Genomic DNA, 7793 nt, shown 5'->3' with positions numbered 1-7793 from the left:
GAAAAAGGTTACTTACAGGGGTGACCTTGAGCCAAAATAGTTGGAGAACCTGTCTCTAATAATATGACTTGACCAATGTCGCTGCAAAAACACAGATCTATCGCGTCGCATTCTTTTGAACAGAGCACGGGCTTCGGCTTTCGGACCATGCATAATGCCTACAGTGTTTTTGTTTTCCTTTTGTGTGTGTATTGTTAGGTAACCTGTGACATATTTCTGCTATGTCCTTTTTTTTTTCTTTTTTTTAATCATATCAATTATTTCAATATGTCATTGTTTCTGGCTTTACTTGTCTTTATGTTGCCCTAAGTGGGTTTTTGAATCTGTATGACCACACCGTGGTGTACACTGGGGTGTGGTTTTGTTTGTAGTATATGCATAATTTATTTCTAAATAATTTACTGGAGGGGACACCTTCATGTTCTTCTTCTTTTTTAAGTTGGAGGGGACATGTTCCCGTCTTCCCCACCAAGATCAGCAGTGCCCATGTTGACAGGAGAGATGATCAGAGGAGTAGAGTTTGTACCATTATAATGAAAACATAGACTGAGAAATGGATAGAGTTTCTCAGTGAATGTGCAGCCAGTGAAAGAGTAGAGATGAAGTCTCGCCTCCACGTCATAAAAGGAGACCAGACCCTCCTCGTAATCCACGAACACTCCCACTTCCTGGACCTTCTCTCTTACAGAGAGGATCACCGAAATACTCATTCGCTATAAAGTTTCCATTGCTCAAGCTTATAGTCCAGTAACCATTGTCAGGATCCAGTCTGATTTGTCGCTTCCTGTTGCTGGACTCTCTGACCACTCAGAGAGAAACTCTGTTGTCCTAAGACATTGGGACATCGAGAGTATCTCTCTTTGTTGTTTGGGAGATTCTTCTTAATGAACCCGTGATTAACTTGTTTTCCATCCTCAGACAGGACGAGTTCACAGTGTGCTGTATCAGGGTCCAGAGTTACATCCACTGCATAGGCCTATTGCTGGATCCTCCTCAGCTCAACATTATGGGAAGCCGTTTAGGCCATAAATGCATAGTCAACTCGCACATACATGTATACTTCTCTTGCACATACATATATATTGGTACTTCACTTGCACATACATGCATATCTCACATACACATACATGCATACTTCACTTGCACATACATACATTTAGGTACTTCACTTGCACATACATATATATTTCATTTACACATACATACATACTTCATTCGCACATATATAAATACTTCACTTGCACATACATACATACTTCATTCGCACATACATACATACTTCATTCACACATATATAAATACTTCATTCGCACATACATACATACTTCATTCACACATATATACATACTTCACTTGTACATACATACATACATACTTCATTCGCACATACATACATACTTCACTTGTACATACATACATACTTCATTCGCACATATATAAATACTTCATTTGTACATACATACATACTTCATTCACACATAAATACTTCACTTGCACATACATAGGACTGCATTTATACGTGTGCGTGCGTGCGTGCATGCGTGTGTGTGTGTGCGTGCGTGTGTGTGTGTGTGTGTGTGTGTGTGTGTGTGTGTGTGTGTGTGTGTGTGTGTGTGTGAGAGTATGAATGTATATGCACAAAAGTATTTTTATAACAGGAAGGCAATTCCTTTAACAGGAAGCTCGCAAGATGGTCACATAATTCGTCAGGACACAATTTTTGCCATAACACCGCCCACGCTGCGACAAGAGTGTCTGTCTGGCTGACCTTTCATTTCTCAACCGTTTTGGACGGGAGTGGGTTTGTTGGAATCGTGTCACCCCCCTGGGGGCGTTTTTGGGGGTCTCAAGGTTCGCGGACCCCTAGGGACGCCCAGGGACCCCCCCAGGAACCCCCACATGGTAACTCTTTCATTTCTCAACCGTTTTGGACAGGGGTGGGTTTGTTGGAATCGTGTCACCCCCCTGGGGGCGTTTTTGGGGGTCTCAAGGTTCACGGACCCCTAGGGACCCCCAGGGACCCCCACATGGTAACTCTGTCATTTCTCAACCGTTTTCGACAGGGGTGGGTTCGTTGGAATCGTGTCTTGGGGGGGTCTCAAGGTTCGGGGACCCCCAGGGACCCCCCAGGGACCCCCACATGGTAACTCTTTCATTTCTCAACCGTTTTGGACAGGGGTGGGTTTGTTGGAATCGTGTCACCCCCCTGGGGGCGTTTTTGGGGGTCTCAAGGTTCGCGGACCCCTAGGGACCCCCAGGGACCCCCCAGGGACCCCCACATGGTAACTCTTTCATTTCTCAACCGTTTTGGATGGTGGTGGGTTCGTTGGAATCGTGTCGCCCCCCCTGATTGCGTTTTTGGGGTTTTGGAGGTTCGGGGACCCCTGGCGAACCCCAGGGACCCCCACATGGTAACTCTGTCATTTCTCAACCGTTTTCGACAGGGGTGGGTTCGTTGGAATCGTGTCTTGGGGGGGTCTCAAGGTTCGGGGACCCCTAGGGACCCCCAGGGACCCCCCCAGGGACCCCCACATGGTAACTCTTTCATTTCTCAACCGTTTTGGGCAGGGGTGGGTTTGTTGGAATCGTGTCACCCCCCTGGGGGTGTTTTTGGGGTCTCAAGGTTCGCGGACCCCTAGGGACCCCCAGGGACTCCCACATGGTAACTCTTTCATTTCTCAACCGTTTTGGATGGTGGTGGGTTCGTTGGAATCGTGTCGCCCCCCTGAGTGCGTTTTTGGGGTTTTGGAGGTTCGGGGACCCCAGGGACCCCCCAGGGACCCTCACAGGGTAACTCTGTCATTTATCAACCGTTTTGGACGGGGGTGGGTTCGTTGGAATCGTGTCGTCTCTCTGGGTGCGTTTTACACACACTGTGTGTGTGTGTGTGTGTGTGTGTGTATGTATATATATATATATATGAATGAAAGAGAGAAAAAGGTGATGTGTGGGTAAAATAAAAGGGCTGTGCGGTGCCAGTTCAAATCCAGTTAGGCCTGTTACATCTATTCTTTTCACTTCTACTCCCAGGTTTTGTTTGTTTGTTTGGTTGATGAAAAATCTGTTTCTCTCATAAACAGATTTTTGAGAAACATGCATCCCTAGACATTGTACTGCTATTGCTATGTGAACATAATGTATATCCAAACCACACTTTGCAATTTTTCAAAATTGAGACCTTTCTAGTTATTATTTTTATTATTGTTATTGTTATTATTGTTATTATTATTTACTCTGCCACGGTCTCACGTGCAGTCCAAGCTGACGCAGCAGAGTGTTCCACACCCGTTTCAGCCAATCAAAAGCCGCGGTCAAAAAAATAAAACAAATCGATAAATAAACAAATTATATAATGGCTCATTTTGGATTTTATTTTGTCAATTCGTTTGAACGAAAGGTACACGGATTGTGGCCAATTACATATAATTTTTGGTGTCCTTGACATGAACTACAGAGCACCGCTGATTTTGTAATAATGAAATATCTCGCACTGATTCAGTTTGATGGAGGGGATTCACACACTCTGAACCTCATTGTAGTGGGTTGCAAACACAAATATTTCGGTAATAACAGAAAATGTATTAATGTTTGTTATCCTATAGTATATGCCTATGTCCTTACAGCCTGGTGAGACTAGCACGGAATCTTCAGACTCTACGGATTCTCCTAACTGACTAAAAGCAAATGTAATCCTGATAAGAACAGAAGATGATTGGAGATAGTACATACATGGAACTGCAATAAAAACCTAAAATGGACTGTCATTGTACATTCATGGAAAAGCAAAAGAAAGACCATGGATATCAGGGGAAATGTTGTAATTTTCAATGAAAACTTGCAGAGACAGGACTATTTTCCATTTTATGAATTTGTACATTTTGTAAGAGATTAAGGAGTAGACTACTTCAATGTCCCAGGTTTGAATGTGTATTTAATCTGCTATTGTGCGACTGATTACGCAAAAATAAATATACATTCTTAACAGTCAACTCGTCCTGATTTTAAACCTTTCATTTCAATTGATTCTCACCTAAACTCTAAAACTATAATTCATGATAGAAAATTAAAAGATGTATTAAAACTATTTTTAAATATATAAATAAATATGAACACAATTTTGCCTTGACAATTAGTCTAAATTATCTTTGAGAGGATTTGATTTTTAAAATGTTGTTAAACAAAAAAAATGCATCATAATTAAATAACTGACATTCTATGAACTTTAAAATGTTGAATGTCCATCCTCAAAATACCTTGAGAACCAGTTTGACCGGTTTGTCAGATCCATAAAATTCTGCATATTCTGCAATATATATATTCGAACTCAGTGCACTTGATTTAGGGGGGGTAGCCAAAATCCTGGCTGTCCTAGTGCAATTCTTCTAGGACTTGTAGTTTCCCAGGGGTCCCCGAACCTTGAGACCCCCCCGAAAACGCACACGATTCCAACGAACCCACCCTCATCCAAAACGGTTGAGAAATGAAAGAGTTACCATGTGGGGGTCCCTGGGGGTCCCTAGGGGTCCGCGAACCTTGAGACCACCAAAAACACCCCCAGGGGGGTGACACCATGTGGGGGTCCCTGGGGGGTCCCTGGGGGTCCCTAGGGGTCCCCGAACCTTGAGACCCCCCCAATAAACGATTCCAACGAACCCACCCCTGTCGAAAACGGTTGAGAAATGACAGAGTTACCATGTGGGGGTCCCTGGGGTTCGCCAGGGGCCCCCGAACCTCCAAAACCCCCGAACCCAAAAAATGCACAAAATACTTTTGTGCATATACATTCACACACACACACACACACACACGCACGCACACACACACGCATGCACGCACGCACGCACACGTATAAATGCAGTCCTATGTATGTGCAAGTGAAGTATTTATGTGTGAATGAAGTCTGTATGTATGTATGTATGTATGTACAAGTGAAGTATTTATATATGTGCGAAGAAGTATGTATGTATGTGCGAATGAAGTATGTATGTATGTATGTACAAGTGAAGTATGTATGTACAAGTGAAGTATTTATATATGTGTGAATGAAGTATGTATGTATGTGCGAATGAAGTATTTATATATGTGTGAATGAAGTATGTATGTATGTGCGAATGAAGTATGTATGTATGTGCAAGTGAAGTATTTATATATGTGCGAATGAAGTATGTATGTATGTGTAAATGAAATATATATGTATGTGCAAGTGAAGTACCTAAATGTATGTATGTGCAAGTGAAGTATGCATGTATGTGTATGTGAGATATGCATGTATGTGCAAGTGAAATACCAATATATATGTATGTGCGAGTTGACTATGCATTTATGGCCTAAACGGCTTCCCATACAACATCACACAGCTCTTGAATGAGTGCCTTCTCCAGCTGAGCCACAGCTGTCCTCACGGTCCCCCTATATGAAGGCTGATGGACATTGACATTTGTCCAGTCCTTGTTGGCCGGAGGGGTGTTGATGGGGTGGTCTTCAGTGTGCGACAGCTGTTTCAGCTCAGAGCTCCTCTTCTCTAGCAGAGTGATGTCTTTTTGCAGCTCTTCGATGAAGCCTTGAGCCTGTTTCTCTGTTGTTTCGTGCCTCACTTTAATCGCGGCAATGAGCTCTGCCTGGCTCCTCTCACTACAGCTCACCAGAGCCGTATTGAGAGCAGTGACGATCTGCACACAGTCTGCCATCGCTGTGGATGCTTCCTTGTGGCTGAGCTCTACTGACTGTTTGAACTGCTGAATCTTCACTTGTCTGTGCCGGATCATCTGCCGAACTTCATCCTCGGTCTTTGCTTCATATTCTTCTTTCCACTTGCGACTCTTGAACTGACAAACCATCTCGGAAATTAAAGTGTTGACGGATGCTTTCGGTCTCCTATCGAAGGTTTCTTTACAAAGTGGACACTGGCACACAGCAGTAGTGTCCCAGTAGTGGGTGATGCAGGTTTTGCAGTAGTTGTGTCCACAAGGAATGGTGAATGGATCGGTCCACACATCCAGGCAGATAGAACACAGGAAGTGCTTCTCGGACAGGAGACTACTGGCAGACGCCATTTCTACAGTACAAGTCAATGTACGAAACACAGGAGATATTGTACAACTATTGTTAAACGATCCAGGAATGTTTAGGTTACAGCAGGATATGTTCTTTCAGCATCGCTCCGCTTTAAATAATGACAATGAAAATCTATGATCAGATCATTTAGCGTTGGACTTCTGACGTCACGCTCATGTCACCGTGACTCAGCCATAACCATACAAGGAGTTCCCAATGCAGCTATACGCCCACATATGGAGTGTGTTGATGTCTGACCTCATTGTGTCGTCATGGCATCAGGCATACATAAATCAGTCAGCTCCATATATGGACACAACAAGGGGCACGCCCTTATATGATGACATGTACTGATGACATCAGGGAAATACAGAGATCTCCATATATGGATATACAGTATAATGATGACATCAGGTATCTCCATGTATGGGCATAAAAGAGACAAGGACTGACTGATACAGAGATCTCCATATATGGGCATAAAAGAGACAAGGACTGACTGATACAGAGATCTCCATATATGGGCATAAAAGAGACAAGGACTGACTGATACAGAGATCTCCATAGTATGGGCATAAAAGAGTAATTGATTCATTGATTCATAATTTCTCTAGCATTACAGGTGGGGTTCAAGGTTCAAGGTTCAAGGTCTTTATTAGTGTCCCAGAAGGGCAATTGTGTTTACAGCAAAAGTAGTGGTTTCAAACATACAAACAATACAAAACAATACAGGACAACAACAGACATGAGACACCATAGCATAAACAGAGGTCTGGGCGCATCTAGTGCAGGTATAGAATCAAAGATAAAAAATAAGAAAGGCTACATTCAGAAAAGTGCTAAGATATAAAGTGCCACATAAAGTGCTTGTTTCAGCATCGTCATCATCACATTACATGTTACTGGCAGCGTTGACTGCACGAATCGAGGCAGGGACAAAGGAGTGCTTATATCTGTTGTTTTTGACAACGGGGGCACCCAGACGACGGCCCGATGGCAACAGCCTGTACTCTGACTCGAGTGGGTGGGCATTATCCTGCCGAATGGCCCTGGCCTTCATGAGCAGCTGTCTATTGTAGAAAGGATCGAGGCTCTCCAACTGAATGCCAGTAATTTTGGAGGCAAGTTTTCACAATACTTCTAAGAGAATTTGTATCTTTAATGGCGAGGTTGCCATACCAGCAGATGATAGAAAAGGAGATTGATTGATTGATTGAATATTTTATTAGACAATAGGAAATAAATGCAAACAGCACAATGTACAGCTAGGCTTCTTTTTTTTTGGTCCAAAGGGATTTCCGAAGAAAGACCTTGCGGTCTTGTTTCCATTCGGGTCCCATGCACTCACACACATATAGTCAATGAACAATAATCTAAAACAGTAATTTGTCACCTCCTCTCCCTCTGACCTGCTGACAGGTGAAATTTTAGGTCTGTTTTAAAGGAGGCCAGTGATTTGCTTGTTTTAAGGGAAGGGGGGGCAGGGCATTCCACACCTGAATAGCAGTGCTGCGGAAGGTGAATTTACCCATATTTGTTTTGTAAGTGGGCGGCACCAGATCATTGATTACGCTACCTCTAGTTTTGTGGCTGTGGGTGTCGCTCACTTTTTTTAAGTAATTGGTCAAGTAAAAGGGCACTGAGGGCATGGAGGGCATAGCTGCATGTACACTTTTGAATGTCAGACCCATTTTCAATTGTTTGATCCTGTCTTCTACGTACATTCTAGATAATAGAAT

The sequence above is a fragment of the Electrona antarctica genome, assembly GCF_951216825.1.
Source record: "Electrona antarctica genome assembly, chromosome: 6".
Taxonomy (NCBI): Eukaryota; Metazoa; Chordata; class Actinopteri; order Myctophiformes; family Myctophidae; genus Electrona; species Electrona antarctica.
Note: the sequence above shows the minus strand (reverse complement) of the source record.